Genomic DNA, 19,153 nt, shown 5'->3' on the forward strand with positions numbered 1-19,153 from the left:
TTTTGCCAATTGATGAGTAAGAACTGACTATGGACAAGGTTTGTGTGCATTAGTCTTGAAGCATTACATAAAATCTCCAATTGTTGTGGGAATTATTGGAACATGAGGAATGGGAAAATCAAGTTTAATGGTACAGGTATCATGGAATTGAAGTTTAGGCTTATTGTAAATAATTGTTTTTCATTATAAATCGCTTCATATAAACGTATACCTGGCTTTTAAATGATTCAGACAGAAAATAATTTGCCGAAAACAGCAGCTCAGATGGCATTGTTGCCATATTCAAAATTATCAGATTCAGCCTCAGAATTGCCCGAGATCACAACTTCTGAATTATCAAAGAAGGGGAAAAGGAAATATGAAGAAATTAAGAGATACGCAAATTTATTTTATAGCATCGTGGACAAAACTTTGCGGCGGGTAAGCAAAAGCAAAAAGAAGGGGTCCCATATAGAGGTAAAATTTTCAATTGCTACATGAATTTCACTGCTCCTCCATTATAGAAGTTAAACATATTTCAAATTATATAATAACTGACAAATTGATTGTCCAGAGCGGCCATATCGAGAAAGATTCTTTCGTGAGATTTCTGAATAGTTAGGAAGCAAAATAGCGTGAGATATTTAAATCACTCGCTGCAGTGGACAGCACCCGCATGATAAAACCATAAAAGTGTTCTAGTTAAGCAATTTAATTGTTGGAAATTCAAATTGGGCTCATAGATCAGAGATCCATTTTATTAATTTATAGAGATAACAGGTCAAATACCTAAATTGCTATATTGACAACAAATTAAGAGTGTAGAGGACAGATCAACCACTGATATTGAACTTGACACATGTGAGAGAGAATCTTTAACATATGCAAAAGTACTGGAAATGTGGATGAGTTGTGTTGTTGACTGTAGTTTGGGTATAACAAACTACACATGTGGGTAACAAATCTTTCAACACTTCTCCTTAATTTCGTCACTAATAGCTTTGTATGTGGGAGAGATCATTAAAACTTCAAATAGGATGAGTCTCGGCATTAAGCCTTCTTAGGTGCCCATTTACAATATAAAATTTGTGTTCCTCTTTACAAAATTTGTTCCTCTTCTCATTATGCTTTGGGTTTTAACCGTTTCACCCAAAACCAGTGTTGTTCTATTTTTCGAATACGGCATCAGAGCTTATTTTGATTCATGGACTGTGATATAGTTTCTTGCTTTGATATAGGGCTATATTATAATGTGGCTATACTAAAGTTTGTTTTTGTGAAGTTCTATTTTGCTTTTCCACTACAGGTTATTTTGTGTAAGCAAGTGTTTAACTGCTGAACTGAAGAAAGATCAAATAAGTCTTGAAAATCATAGTAAGCATAGATATTGTTGTTTGTGTAGATCCTTAAAAATTCTTGGGTAGTATGGGCTTTAATGTTTACTATTAAATCTATAATTTTTTATAGGAGTTGTGTGTCTAGGTATAGATAATAGTTGGGAGTTGTATGCTAAATTTTTTGTGACACATTGAAGACTATTTGAAACATATTTTCTAATTTGGGAAGAAAGTGGATGTGTCTATGTAAAGGTGAAGGCTATGTTGTCAAGATGTGGTCATTGTTGAATCAAATCCCTCAAGTGAGTATTGTACCCGAGCTATTGTAAGTGGTTCATTATCAGTCGTGCACCATGCTTCAAAAGTTTTTTTGCTTTGACTTATTGATGAACCATGTATTTTAAAAACATTCCTAGAGAACTAGCAAGCACAATGGCTGGGTATCCGTGTGTCTTGGTAGATGGATTGTTTTAAGTATGAACTCACTAATTATTGTGGAGGCAGTTTCCCCATCTTTAATTTTCTTTTTTGCTCAAGTCTTTGAAGGGTTTGTGGTAAGCCAAAACCACTTTTTTAGGTGAAAAACCTAAAGTCTTTGAAGGGTTTGTGGTAAGCCAAAACCACTTGTTTGGGTGAAAATCCTAAATTAAAAGCAATTTTATTAATTTGGGAAAATCCCAAATGATTATAGGTGATAATGATATGGGGAACAAAAAATTTTATGCTATAAATGGGTACCTAAAATGGCTTAATGTCATGACCTAAACTATTTGAATTTCTTATTGTAATTTCTCCCACAGAAAGATGCATCAGTGGTAGAAATTATGGGAGGGTGTTGGAATAGTTAATTACACCATTGAAGAAGTAACTAATGTTGTTTGTTACAACTAAACAACATGGTTTTATTAACATCTTCTAGTTTGTCAATCAGCCAGTTATGTCATCTTTTACTTTATTTCCTCATCCACACCTAACGTTAGTTAAGATTTTTTTGGTTCTAGAAAATGTAAAGGTCTCTCTATATAGAGGTAATTGTATTACAATTAGTTAATTAAATGAAAAAATATTTTCTCTTCCAATATGTTTTGTTGTGCTGCTAGAAGAGGAACAATTTTCATAAAGATGAACCAAAATTTTATATTGTAAATGGGTACCTAAGAAGGCTTCATGCTAGGACCCATCCTAATTAAATTTTTAATAATATCTCCCACATACAAAGCTATTAGTGGTGAAATTAAGGGGAAGTGTTGAAAGCTTTGTTATCCACATGTGTAGCTTGTTATACCCAAACTACAAGCAACAACACACCTCATTTCTAATACTTATGCATACGTTAAAGATTCTTCCTCACATGTGCCAAGTTCAACAAGTGGTTGATCCTTCCTCTACACTCTTAGTTTATTGTCAACATATCAGTTTATGTATTTGACCTTTATCTCTATAAATTAATGAAATGGGTCTATGATCTATGAGCCCAATTTGGGTCTCCAACATTAATATTTGACACTCCAACACACTCTGTAGTCATCCAAACATAATTTTAAATTGAAATTTCCATTCTTGTGTTTAGTTTACAACAACCGCAAGAGATCAAGAACAACAAAACTCACATTCAAAATTGATATGAAAAATGATGAGGATCTAAACCTAATTTAGGAAGACTTGTACATAGTTTTATCTTAAACACTCACTTTTATTTCAACTTGCAATAAATTATCGGTAATCAAAATGATGTTCCGAAAAATCAATAACAAATTTTCTAGTACAAGAAAGCATCCGAGTTGTTTTGACTATTCAGCATAATGCATGGAAATACAAGAACGAAACATAAGCATTGGTCAATTTAATAATTGAGATTACAAAAGAGTTGGAGGGAACAATGACAAAGGATCAATGGCTTAGCACATGTTGAAGGAATTCATGGAACAAGAAAAAATACATTTAATGGGTCAAAGTCATTTATCCATGCCTTCTTGCAGTGATTTTAACTTGCACAATTACTTGGATTTTATGGATGATTCTAGACAAATCAGACAAGCTTAAGCATTGGGCAATACCAAAATATATGTGTTTACCAGTGGCTATAGTCATCATTAGATGGAAGGTCCCAAAGTCAATAATAGCAATTTTAAAACCAGTTAGTACTCAGCTAATGAGCTATATATCGTTCCTAGATCATACACATAAATCGGGTTATCAAGAAAGGGTGATATCAGATATCAATTTTTTGAAAGATGAAATTAGCAAAAGGCCTTGTATGGTTTCCAAGGCCTATTGCTAGATATTCACTATTATTTCTACACTACGACTCTCTTTTTTTTGAGTGGTGGGTTGCACCATTTCTTTTCTATCCTAGAATCCTTGGGAGGAGGCCATTGTAAATCCAAGAATAGCTCCTACATCTAGGACTAATCTTTGAGTAATTGTTTTCATTGAATATCTTGATCAGTGTCAAGAATATGTGATTTTGGAGGTATCTATTGAGTGCCTAATAGGAATATTAGGGAAATATGGACACTAGCTGAAATTGCATTTCCATCTCATTCCAAAATTTTAATACAATTGTCCTACTAGCACAAGTTTTATTTGAAGACAAAGACAAAGACAAATACACAAGAAAGAAATTAATTTTATTATCTTGCTACCTTGCTCAAATACATTACATAAAGCCTCTATTTATAGAGGTCTGAGAACTCTCTGGAATACAAACTATACTTATTACATGTCTAATATTAGGTAGTATTTATTAAATGTCTTAGCCATCAAATGACTTTTGGTGCTAAACAATGGATGGTGGACGATTAAGTTAGCACATTGTTGGCTGCGGGTGGATGCTCAATGGCATTATGTTGGATGGAAATTAATATCCACCAACACTCCCCCTTAATTTCTAGCATTAACAAATTTTACATCAATAATTCCTATTTTCTCTCACAGATATTCATAGTTACTTTTTGGTAGTTCCTTAGTGAAAATATTCATCAATTGATCTTCAAATTTGCAAAACTCAAGGTAGATTTCTCCATTTTTGATCAATTCCTTGATGAAGTGGTACCTTGTATCAATATGTTTGCTTCTTTTATGAAACACATGATTGTTGGATAATGCAATTGCTGATTTGTTATCACAAAGGATTGGTGTTGGTTCTTCTTGATTATGTTGTAAATCTAAGATAACTTGATGCATCCATACAGCTTGACATGTTGTGGAAGTGGCATCTACATATTCTACTTCAGCTACTGAGATCATCACTATAGGTTACTTTTTTTATGCTAATGACACAACTCCTAATCCAAGATGAAAGATATATCTAGTCTGAAAGTGCTCTCCTTGTCATCAATGCTTACTTCAAAATCATTATCAGTATAAGTAATCAAACCAAAATTGTTAGCTTTGAAATATAGAATTCCATATCCCATTGTTCCTACAATATATCTCAATATCCTTTTTCCAACTTGCCAGTGAGAATTTTGTGGTGACTCCATGAACCTTGAGATCAAACTTACACCATACATGATATCTGGCCTTGTAGCTTTCACATACATTAAACTTCCAACAAGTCTTTTAAACATTGTTGGATAAAAAATTTGAGCCCTTCTCTTTCTTCATAATTGTTTCTATTACAACTGGGGTTGATGTTGGATTACAATTTATCATTTTAAATCTCTTCAAAACATCACTTATATACTTGGATTGACAAATGAAGATACCATTGTCACATTGAATAACTTCAATACCTAAGAAATATTTCATCAACCCAAAATCTATCATTTCAAATTCTTTCATCATTTATGTCTTGAACATATCTATTCATAGATTTCCAATGAATATTAAGACATCAACATACAAACATACAAAAAAAATCTAACCTTCCTTATTAGTCTTTACATACAACATGAGCTCACTATTACATCTATTGAATTGATTACTTATCATGTATAAATCAATCCTCTTATACCAAGCCCTAGGCACTTGTTTCAAACACTAAAGTGCCTTGTTTAATTTATATACCTTTTTTTCATGCCCACAAACCTCATAATTAGGTGGTTGTTTAACATACACCTCTTCATCAAGAAAACCATTGAAAAAATCCAATTTTACATCCATTTGATACACTTTCCAATCATTTGTATAGTTATTGCTAAAATAGTTTGAACTATATCAAGTCTAGCAATTGAAGCAAATGTTTCAATATAATGAATCCCATATTTTTGTGAAAAAGCTTTAGCAACTAGCCTTTCCTTATGCTTAACAATTTCACCGTTTGCATCAAATTTAGTTTTATAGACCCATTTAACTCCCATACATTCTTTTCCTTTAGGTAAATCTATTAATTCCCATGTTTTATTTCTTTCAATAGACTCAATTTATTCATTCATTGCCTTGATCCATTTATCTTTTTTAATTTCTTCTTCAAAATACAATGGATCACAAGAAAATAAAGTGAAATTTGAGTATATGTCTACATTCTCTTCTTCTTGATCATATACCTCTTTTAAACTTCTTGTCTTCTTACCTTTATACCTTGGCCTTGAGAATGTAGAATCCGATTCATCACTTACATTTGAACCTAGAGGTGAGGCTCCTTGCACCAATTTCCTTGGTGGAGTACTTGCTAGTGTTTGAGTACCTTCTTCTTTTGATTCATCTTCACTTTGAAATATTGGTGCTTTTCTTGTGAGTTGTTTGTTAGCATTTCCATCCCATGAAGCTTCTTCTTCAAATTTAACATCCCTACTAATGATCAATTTCTTTGAAACAGGGTTATACAATCTATAAGCTTTTGATTCCTCACTATAACCAATAAAGATACATTTTTCATTTTTATCATCCATTTTTTCCCTCAATTCAAATGACACCAAACTTTAAAATGAGATAAATTATGTTTCTTACCATTCCATGCTTCTTGTGGAATTGTGTTCTTAACACTCTTTGTAGGACTACTATTCAAGATGTATACAACACATGCTACTGCTTCTGTCCAAAATTTGTTGGATAGATATTTGGCCTTCAACATACTCCTTGTCATTTTCATTATGGTTATATTCTTCCTTTCTACTACACCATTTTTTTGTGGTGTGTACCGTGTGGTAAATTTCTTCTTAATTCCATGACATTTGCAAAAGTTTAAAAATTCGTTAGAACTGAATTCACTAGCTCTATCATATCGTAATATCTTGATGTGTAGGCCACTTTTTTTCTCAATCAAATATTTAAACTCCTTAAATTTTTCAAAATCTTCACTCTTTTGTTTGAGAAAGTAAATCCAAGCCTTCTTACTAAAATCATCAATAAATGTTAAGAAATATATACTTTGTCCTAAAGATGGAGTTTACATAGGCCCAAATATGTTAGTGTGAACTAGTTCTAATGGTGCTCTTTCTCTATATGAACCTCCTACTTGAAAGCTTTCTCTATGTTGTTTTGCCAATATACAACTTTCACATGAACTTGGTGGTTGCATTATTTGAGGTAATCTTTTCACCATATTTTTGTTTTGTAACAAGCTCAAAGCATCAAAATAAAGATGACCATACCTCAAATGCCATAGCCATGACTAATATGAGAATACTGTCTTGAAACTAACTTCTTCTACTTCTTGAATGCAATGAATCTTGAGAGGGAACATTCAATTCTATGTCATGTTGATCCTTACAAATAACTTGCCACCAGGATTTATATCCAAAATTGTGCAAACATCACTTTCAAAGAAAACTTTGTAACCTTTTTGCATTAGTTTACCAACACTCATGAGATTTTGTTTTAATTAAATCATAAAGTATACATCAAGAATATATCTCTTTCCTCCATTTTTTATCATGACATTGATAACACCTTTTACCATTATAGAGACTTTACTTTCATTTCCTAGCTTTACTTTAAATTTTATATAATCATCAAAGCTAGCAAACAAATCTTTATTTTCAGTCATATGGTTACTACGTCCAATATCTAGGAACTATATATCACTAGAACTTTCTTGAGAAACATTACAAGTTATAAATAAATTTCTTGAGTTGTTATCAGATACATCTAAGTAGTTAGCAACATTATTTTCAATCTCCTCTAGTGTCTTTCTACATTGACTTGCAAAATGACCAAATCTCTTACAATAATGACATTGAATTTTAGATTTATCAAACCTTGATGATGGGTGCTAGAATGAACTTTTTCCACATCCTCTGTTCCAACTTTGAATGGATTGTTTTGTTCTTTCTTCTTGATTTGGACTTACACGTCCATCTATGCTTCTATCTCTTCCTCTTCCTTGATAGTTTGATCTTCCTCTTCCTCTTCCAAAAGATACTTGTGATCTAAACACATTCTCCAAAGAATAACTATCATTTATGTTCATTCTAGATTCATGAGATAAAAACGACCCCATTAACTCATCAATAGAGAGTATTGTCAAATCCTTAGATTTTTCAATGACATCAAATTTTCTAGGCAAACTATGAAGTATCTTTTCATCAAATTTTTGATTAGTCAAATAATCACCATATGATCTAATCTAATTAACCACATTCATTACTTGATTTAGAAATTGATCAACTAAGTCTGAATCTTTCAAACACAAATTTTCAAATTCACACCTTAAACTTTGCAATTTAGCAATCTTAACTTTTGCTGTCCCTTGATATGTTGTTTCTAAAATATTGCATGCAATCTTTGAATTTTTAGCTATAGAGACCTTAGGAAAAATTGATTCATCTAAAGATTCTTGAATTAAAAAAATGCTTTAGCATCATTTTTCCTGTTATCTTGTAAGTAATCCTTTTCATCTTGTGATAAAGCATATTCATCTTGTGGCTCATTAAAACCCTTTTCAATAAGATCCCAATGCCTTGAGAACAAAATAATGTTTTCAAATTTTTATAGCCCAAAACTCATAATTTTTACAAGAAAATATTAGAATTTTTGGTTGAGCTATACTACTCCTAGATGCCATATTAATACTCACACTTACAACTATAGCTCACAATTTTAAACTTTTCTTTACAAAGAAAAACCACCAGACAAGTCTAAGCCAATGGCATATAGCTTAAGAAAACAACACTACAATACTTATTTCTCCTTTTAATAGTTTTTCATGTTCATTAGACTTCAGTCCATGAAATCAGTTCATACCTTCTCTCAAACATTAAACTAAGATCTTTTCTTCTCAAGATCTTTGTAGTCACTAATCTCCAACTTTAGAAGCTTATGATCTGCAATAAAGAAAATATTAGAAGCTCCATTCACTACTACAATAGTTATATATATCAGTAAATATTTCTTTTCTTCCTAGGCACATCTCTTCATGCTCTGATACCAATTTCAAGGGAAAGACAAAGACAAACACACAAGAAAGAAACTAATTTTATTATCTTATTGCCTTGCATAAATACTATTAGTGAAAAGATTGTCTTCCAAAGAAATACATATAAATTGACCCTAAAACACCTAGACAGGAAGACTCAATAAGCATTAACAGTTGGGTTGCTTCGCTATTGAAAAGCGTAAGTGCCCTTTGAATTTTTCCAGGTATAGCTCCTTGTGTAAGATTTAAAATGAATAGGCTACAATATGATTGATAATTTTTTTAATTTGAAAGAAACAAAGGTTTACAAACATATATCCATAAACACAACATAGATGTGAAGGAACTAATGGGTCCATTTGGCTATGGGAATAGGAATAGGGGAATAGGAATACATATTCTGGAATAAAAAATGGGGCTACGTATTCCTATTCGCTATTTAGTTGAGCCAATATTTGATGGGAATTCACGGACCCCAAAATTTATGTTTTCTAAAATAAAATAAAAGTGGAATAGGAATACGTATTCCAATAACACCTATTTGGGTGGAATTGCAAAACCTCATTTTTGGGCCAAAATTGGAGTATGTATTCCTATTTTACTTCGTATTCCAATTCCATTTTGGTGCATCCAAACAAGGAATTCAAAATTTTTGGAATTTACATATGCCTATTCTACTTGTATTCCACTCGCCAAATGGGTCCTAATTGAAAGGAAATAAACAGTAAATAACAAAAAGTTTATTTACCCAAATACAACATTACAAAAAAAATGTAGAGAGAAAGACATACTCTTCTTTCCAAATACACAAAAAAACTAGAGCACAAAGTCTAAAGATGATCGTGACGATGATCAGATGTAATAGACATGCATTCAAAGAAAAACCAATATCATTCCAAGATGAATATTAATTAGAATACAAGCATCTAAACTCAAAGTTTTAGTATGCTAATTTTTCCCTTCTCTAAACACAACAAAGTAACAAAGATTTTACTATTCCTGTACATTGACCACTATATGACCATTATATGAGAATAAAAAGATCCCCTTCCCCTACATTATAATCAAAATAAAAATGAAACTAAAACTCCCCATTTCGTAGCACCAAGTCTATGGAAAAGCGAAGCTTCCCAAAAATTGAAACCCCCATTTCATTTCATTTGTTCAATTAAATAGAACTTTTGAAAAATCCCTTTTTGGTCTCTATAACTATTTTTCTAACCAAATCTTGAAAACGTTTATCATTTATCTTTCTCCCTTTAAACATCGTAAGTATTTTCTTATAGTGTGCAAACACAAGACTCATAAAACACAATTGCATGTGGCCTATGATGTGGCAAGTGAGAGCTTCATCTTCCATCTTATAACAACCCAAGAATGTTCTATTTCCAATACGACATCTCAGACTTAATTCCTTGAGGCCACATTTGGTTACGGGAAGAATCGATGTGGAATAGGGTTTTGAGGGCCAAAACCTAGTTATGGAGGAAAAACATGGCATTTGGTTCATTAAACGCAGAACCCAGTTTTGGTTTTCATTTGCCAATTTTGCTCAAAAATTGGAAGAAACATCTTCTAGAAAATAGGTTGAAGTTGAAATGAAAACCTAAAGTTGGGTTTTTATGAATGCATTTGAATAAATCTTCAGGTTCGTGAAATCCACCTTAGGTTTTTGGAAGAACAAATTGGGTTTGTTGTGTTGTTTTTGGAAGATGAGGGTTTATGCTATTTTCATGCTCTATTGTGTGAAGGCGAGGGTTTCTGGTTTGTTGGGTTTGTTGGGTTGTGGTCATGGTGTTTGTTGGGTTGTGGCCTAACATTTGCTGGGTTTGCTATGACCGTGGCATTTGTTGGGTTATGGCCGTGGCATTTTCTGTAGTTTCTCTGTGGCCATGGCTAGGGTTTCTCCACTTTGAACAGTGGTGGCATGGTTCTCTTCTCCCACCTACCTTTGCATACTATATTTTTTTTGGGTTTTTTTTGTTCATTCAAACATAACAGTTTGTTGCAGGTCTACTTAGACAAATAGTTAAAATATATTCTCAGGAATGAGTTCTAGTATGTGCTCATGCCATTTAACTCTGATTATTTGTATATATCATAGTTAAAGTTTTAATTTTTTGTACTCATAGCAATGAAATTTACAAGTATGTCAATAGCCTTTATCTATACATAGCTGACCTATACATAGTTTATCATGGTTCTATTTCTATCTACTATCTGCTTAGTAATTTAGTCAATATATGTGGTAACTATTTGTTTCAAATCTATTTTTAAAATAGTCAATACGTGCTCACTAATAAATTCCAGTATAGTGTTGTGAGAGATCAATACCAGTGAAATGAACAATTAAACTTTGTAATAGTTTCTGGTTGTTTGTTTGAAATCTGTTTAGCAAAATAGTCAATATGTGCTCCCTAATAAATTCCAGTATAGTGCTATGAGAGATCAATACTAGTAACATGAACAACCAAAATTTGTAACAGTTTCTTGCTAGTAATGAGTTCTAGTATACTGCTGTGAGAGATGAATGCAATACCATTAAATAGAGCCAATTCATAAACTTGTGCTCACTAAAAAACTTCTAGTATAGTGTTGTGAGAGATCAATATTGATGAAATGAACAACTAAACTTTGTAACAGTTTCTTGCCAGTAATGAGTTCTAGTATACTACTATCAGAGACGAATGCAATACCATTAAATAGAGCTAAGTCATAAACTTGTGCTCACTAATGAATTCCAGTATAGTGTTGTGAGAGATCAATACTAGTGAAATGAACAACTAAACTTTGTAATAGTTTCTTGCCAGTAATGAGTTCTAGTATACTGCTGTAAGAGATGAATGCAAATGAGTTCTAGTATACTGTTGTGAGAGATGAATGCAATACCATTAAATAGAGCCAAGTCATAAACTTGTGCTCACTAATAAATTGCAGTATAGTGCTGTGAGAGATCAATACCAGTGAAATGAACGACTAAAATTTCTAACCATTTCTTGCCAGTAATGAGTTCTAGTATACTAATATGAGAGATGAATGCAATACCATTAAATAGAGCCAAGTCATAAACTATGTATGGATCAATGGCAATCGTCGCTTTTATCTATACATAATCAATATATGCTCAATAATGAATTCTAGTATGTGCTCATGTGATTACCTGTATATAGCATAGTGCCAATCAAGTAAAACATGGAAATCATGGCTTTTATCTATACATAGTTGACCTATGCATAGTTTATCATGGTTCAAATCTATTTAGCAAAATAGTCCAATATATGCTATAACAGTTTGTTTAGAATCTGTTTAACAAAATAGTCAATATATGGTCACTAATGAGTTCGAGTATAGTGCTATGAGAGATCAATACCAGTGAAATGAACAACTAAACTTTGTAACAGTTTCTTGCCAGTAATGAGTTCTAGTATACTGCTGTGAGAGATGAACACAATACCATTAAATAGAGCCAAGTCATAAAATATGTATGGATCAACTATGTATAGATCAATGGCAATCATGGCTTTTATCTATACATAATCAATATGTGCTCAATAATGAATTCTAGTATGTGATCATGTGATTACCTATATATATTATAGTGCCAATCATAATAGTAAAACATGGCAATCATGCTTTTATCTATACATAGTTGACCTATACATAGTTTATTATGGTTCAAATCTATTTAGCAAAACAGTCCAATGAGTTCCAATATAGTGCTATGAGAGATCAATGCAATACCATTAATCGAAGTGAATCATGCCAATGAAATGAACAACTAAACTATGGATATATCAAGTATGTATTGTTCCATGCAAAATCATTCAACATACTTATGAGGTCATAAACTATGTATAGATAAAAGCCATGATTTCAAACTATGTATAGATCAATGCAGAAAGAAACTCTATTCCCACTACCAACAATGCTACTTTTCATCTTCTAAAAGATGAGCCTCAGTTTTAGCAGACCCGACGGTTTATTAAAACACATTCATAAAAACCCAAATTCAGGTTATAGTTTGTACATGTATATGTGTATATACATGCATATGTGTCTATACATTTATACATGTGTGTACATGCATACATACATACATACATTCATGTGTGTGTACGTACATACATACATACATGTATGTGTGTACATACATACACACATACATACATGTGTATGTGTATGTACATTCATGCATACATACATGTGTGTGTGTGTGTGTGTATGTACATACATGCATACATGTGTGTGTATGTGTACATGCATACATACATGTGTGTGTGTATGTGCATACATGCATACATGTGTGTGTGTATGCACAGGCATACATACATGTGTGTGCACATACATATACACATACATGTGTGTATACATATAGACAAATGAAATCAGTATTATGCTTTAATTGGTATAGATAGATTACATGGAGTAGAATGACACATTATTGTAATTTGTTCATTATGGGCTTATGATCCTCAGTAGTTGGTACTCCTTGTTGTATTTGAATAAGTAATTGACTTCTTAATGCAATGAGGCTAGCAAATAATCATGTTGAATCTCGATAGGTGATAGTTGATATCTCATAACTGATAGTGTTTAAATTGTCCACATTTCAGGCCATTGATGGATCCTATGGAGAGTATAGAGGTTCAAGAAAGCATAGTTAGCAAGACCACATACACCTGCATTCTCGCAATTTTTTTTGCTTTTGTTGGCATAGCCAAAGTACTGGTAGCCCGAGAAGCCAGTCAAATGGGTAAATGAATAAGAAAAGGAAATTCCTTTTGTAGAGACATTATTCATTCAAATGAGGTGGATTGTCATGATCAGATTCAGATGAGTAGGGCAACCTTCTTTTCTCTAGCTCATATTCTAAGGCTAAAAGGAAGCTTGAGAGATACAATCCACTTGAAGTTAGAGGAACAACTAGTGATGTTCCTCCACACCCTTGGGCACAATCTAAGAAACTACAAGATTTCCCATAACTTTGGGCACTCAGGAGAGACAGTCAGTTGGTACTTCCACAAGGTTTTGATGGTTGTCTTAGCCCTTCACAGAGATTACTTCATACCACCTGGTCTAGGCACTCCTCCTGAAATTAGTGGGAAGGATCATTTTGAACCATTCTTCAAGGTAAATCACACATTGTTACAAGTTTATTGTCTAGAATGTTGTCCTTATCTTATTATTACTTGAGCATACATTTGATTAGTGTATCATATCCCATATGATTGCATTGGAGCCATCGACAAAACCCATATTCTAGTGTGAGTCGATGTTGACATACAGGGTAAATATTGTGATAGAAAAGGGAACCTATCACAAAATGTTATGGGTGTCTGCTCCTTTGATTGTAAGTTTCAATACTGCCTTGCTGGTTGGGAAGGCTCTGTTGCAGATAGTCATGTTCTAGCCTCATATTTATCCAGATCAGATCCACTTGTAGTTCCCCCTGGTAAGCCAAATCACATTTTAATATACTCAAGGTTATGCTAAATGGTTCAAGTATTGACAATATACTTTCTTTATGTAGGAAAATATTATATTGTGGATGCTGGATATCCAAATGCACTTGGATTTCTCGCTCCTTATCAGTGTACATGCTACCACTTGAAAGAGTGTTCAAGAGAGAACCCAATAAACTCTGCACATGAGTTGTTCAACCATCGACACTCCTCTCTTAGAAATACAATAGAATGTACGTTTGGTATTCTGAAGCAGCATTTTCCAATCTTAAGACATGCAACATCTTGTGATATCATGACACAATCCTATATTGTTTTAGCATGTTGCATACTTCAGAATTTCATTACGATAGAGGATGGCCTTCCATTGGAAGAAGCTATTGAAGAGGAAGATGATAGTGATGGGATAGAGGTACCACTACTTGAGACATATGGATTGTCTCAAGAGGATAGAAATGAGTGGGCCCAATTTCGAGACGATATAGCAAGTAGGATGTGGGAAGATTATAGATCCTGAGAATAAATGATTTATTAGAAGGCAACATGCTTTATATGATTAAATTGATGTATGCATATACAATGATGGTGTGTGATTTTGTTATTCTGATATCGATCAGTCCTTGCTACATTCTAATTAAATAAAAAGAACATTAACTTTCAATTTCACACCTACATTATGTACAAAAACTATTGATCATAACTACAATACACAATCCAACTTGAAATATAGATTTCATTGTTTTAAATGCAAGAAAGTACAATTATTATACATCTTTACATTGAGAAAGTACAATAACATGCTTCACAATGGGGCTCACGACTATTTACTTGCCATTGATATCACCATTTTGTCTTGTTGGTAGTTTTTTTTATGCTGATGTGTTATCATCAATTATTGCTTAAAATGTGTATCATCTGATAGGAGTAGCTCAAATTTCTCCCAACTATTCCTCCTATCTACTACCTCAAAACCACTCAAACTGTCACATGTTGTAGTTGAATAATGTTTATCATCTTTAGTTAAATGCTTTCAAGTTTATTAAATGTTAGCCTCGTTGCATTAGGATGTATTAAAAAATGATATTTGAAGTTTATCATCTTCAATTTTAAAAGAAATATAGCAAGGAGTACCAAATGATGAAGATCATAAGCCCACTAGTAAAAAGAGAACAACGAATTTGCTGAAAATCCTTTTTTTTTTATGTTACTCCTTACTGCATTCCATTTAAATTTAAAGAGGAGTAACTTTCAATTTCAGTCATATGATTACTTTAAATATAATACATTGACCTATTCAATATGTTAGCCTCATTCCATTATGATGTATTACAAATTGATAGTCAAAGTTTTTCACCTTCAAATTTAAATGAAATACAGGAAGGTGTACACAATGGCACTTACCGAGCTCATGATGAGCATGGACAGATCTAACCACGTGAACCAGATGTGTTCTCCCATTACTTTGAGTGATATAGATGGATCCCTCATTGTGAGCAAAAAATCTTCTTCTTCAAAGAAGAAAATGTGGACAAAACTGATGGAACGCAAGTTTTCAGACTTGCTCCTAAAACAAGTCCATTTTGGATGAAAAGGTGAAGGTGGGTTTAAAAAAGAGGCATGGATTGTGATAGAGAGGAAATTCAATGTAGTGATGAACTTGAATCTATCACAAGATCATTTTAAGAATAAGCTAAAAACATGGAAAGTAGGATATAAAGTAATGAAGGACTTGAAAAATACAAGTGGGTTAGCTTGGAATGAAGAAACTCAAACTGTGGATGCTAAGGTTCAGTGTGGGATGACCTTTTGAAGGTAGGATGATATTTGTACTCTTCTCATTGAAGAAATTTTCCCTTCTTATTTTAATAATGAAAAACTTACAACCTAATCCATCTATTAGTGCTTACATGTAGAGGAGAGAATTCAAAAATGCAAAAATGTATAAGAGGTCACCTTTCCAATATTTCAATGAGTTGGCTATAATTGTCAGCAATGATATTGCTAAAGGGTTTGCATCTACAATGCCCCTTGATGCTGAAGAAGGGCACCCTATGAACGATGCATTTAACATGCTTGATGAGGATGATACCAATTGTGGTACACCTCTTGACAGCCAACCGGATATTGATGAAGAGTTATATCATTCCAATCAGTCAATTGCAAGTGCTAGAGGGACTCCTCCACCATCATCATCATCAAGGAGGGGAAAGAGGAAGAAGACATCTTTGTCTACATCATTGGATGTGATATGTACAACTATGAAGGAACTAAAAGATGGCCTCAGTAAGCCTCAGATTGTAAAAGTGGATAAATCTGAAGATGATAATATTTTGAGTGTTGCATATACTACTCTCAAAGCTGTCCCTGAATTGAGTCAAGCAATTTTCATGAAAGCACATGATACCTTCGTGCTTCAACATGAAAGAGCCAAAGGGTTCTTGATGATGGATGAGGCGGAGAGAGTGGAGTGGATTGCAATGATATTTGGTTCAATTTAGCTATTTCAGCTACTGATTGGATTGCAATGACATATGCTACATGATTACTCTGTTCAATGGTTTTGCATTAATCTCTAATAGCACTAAACTGAAACTATATTGATCTCACATCACTATATTAGAACTCATTATTGAGCACATTTTAACTATTTAATTGACTATTTACTTGATATATCCATAGTTTAGTTGTTCATTTCATTGGCATGATTCACTTTGATTAATGGTATCACACTGATCTCTCACAACACTATATTGGAACTCATTAGTGAGCATATATTTACTATTTTGTTAAACAAATTCTAAACAAACTGTTACAACATGTATTGGACTATTTTGCTCAATAGATTTAAACCATGATAAACTATGTATAGGTCTACTATGTATAGATAAAAGCCATGATTTTCATTGATCTCTCACATCACTATATTGGAACTCATTAGTGAGCATATATTTACTATTTTGTTAAATAGATTCTAAACAAACTATTATAGCATGTATTGGACTGTTTTGCTAAATAGATTTGAACTATGATAAACTATGTATAGGTCAATTATGTATAGATAAAAGCCATGATTTTCATTGATCTTCCATGTATACTCATAAATATAGGATGAAAATCCATACATAGTTTATGAGTTAGCTGCGTTTAATGGTATTGCATTGATCTCTACATAGTTTATGACCTCATAAGTATGTTGAATGATTTTGTATGGATCTATACATACTTGATATATTCATAGTTTAGTTGTTCATTTTATTGGCATGATTCACTTTGATTAATGGTATCACATTGATCTCTCATAGCACTATATTGGAACTCATTAATGAGCATATATTTACTATTTTGTTAAACAGATTCTAAAAAAACTGTTACAGCATGTATTGGACTATTTTACTAAACAGATTTGGACCATGATAAACTATGTATATGTCAACTATGTATAGATAAAAGCCATCATTGTCATTGATCTTCCATGTATACTCATAAATATAGGACAGCCATCCATACATAGTTTATGAGTTGGCTGCGTTTAATGGTATTGCATTGATCTCTACATAGTTTATGACCTCATATATATGTTGAATGATTTTGCACAGATCTATACATACTTGATATATCCATAGTTTAGTTGTTCATTTCATTGGCATGATTCACTTTGATTAATGGTATAGCATTGATCTCTCATAGCACTATACTGGAACTCATTAGTGAGCATATATTTGCTATTTTGTTAAACATATTCTAAAAAAATTGTTACAACATATATTGGACTATTTTGCTAGACAGATTTGAACCATGATAAACTATGTATAGGTCAACTATGTATAGATAAAAGCATGATTTCCATGTTTTTCTATTATGATTGGCACTATGATATATGTAGGTAATCACATGAGCACATACTAGAATTCATTATTGAGCACATATTGACTATTTTGCTAAACAGATTTGAAACAAATAGTCAGACACTGTTACAAAGTTTAGTTGTTCATTTCACTGGGATTGATCTCTCACATCACTATACTAGAATTTATTAGTGAACACACATTGACTATTTTGCTAAATAGATTTGAAACAAATAGTTACCACATATATTGCCTAAATTGCTAAGCAGATAGCAAATAGAAATAGAACCATGATAAACTATGTATAGGTTAGCTATGTATGGATAAAAGCTATTGATATACTTGTAAATTTCATTACTAAGCACATATTGATTATGTCTAGATAAAAGCCATGATTTCCATTGATCTATACATAGTTGACCCATACATAGTTTGTGACTTGGCTCTATTTATATGGTATTGCATTCATCTCTCATAGTAGTATACTAGAACTCATTACTGGCAAGAAACTGTTACAAAGTTTAGTTGTCCATTTCACTTGTATTGATCTATCACAACATTATACTGGAATTCATTAGTGAGCACATATTGACTATTTTGCTAAACAAATTTGAAACAAACAGTATCTATATGTATGTACGTATGTACGTACATATGTATGTATGTGTGTATGTATGTATACACATGTATGTACGTATGTATACATACTTGATCTATGGATTGCATTGATCTCTCACAACACTATACTGGAACTCATTACTGTGCACATTTTTACTATTTTGCTAAGCATGTATGTACGTATGTGCGTATGTACGTACGTATGTATGTATGTATGCATGTGTGTATGTATGTACACACATGTATGTACTCATGTATACATACTTGATCTATGCACAGTTCAGTCATCCATTTCATTGGCATGATTGGCATTGGTCAATACGCAGTTTAGTTGTTCATTTCATTGGCATTCACACAATTGGCATGTGAAGTAATTCCAGATGGTTAGTTGGCTTTGTTTAATGGTATTGCATTGATCTCTCACAACACTATATTGGAACTCATTACTAAGCACATTTTTACTATTTTGCTAAGCATGTATGTATGTATGTGTGTATGTATGTATGTACGTGTGTATGTATGTATGTACGTGCATATGTATGTACACATGTATGTACGTATGTATGTACACACATGCATGTACGTATGTATACATACTTGATCTATGCATAG

Source organism: Cupressus sempervirens, chromosome 2 (genome assembly GCF_028749045.1).
Source record: "Cupressus sempervirens isolate cs-2001-9-10 chromosome 2, ASM2874904v1, whole genome shotgun sequence".
In the NCBI taxonomy this organism is placed as follows: Eukaryota; Viridiplantae; Streptophyta; class Pinopsida; order Cupressales; family Cupressaceae; genus Cupressus; species Cupressus sempervirens.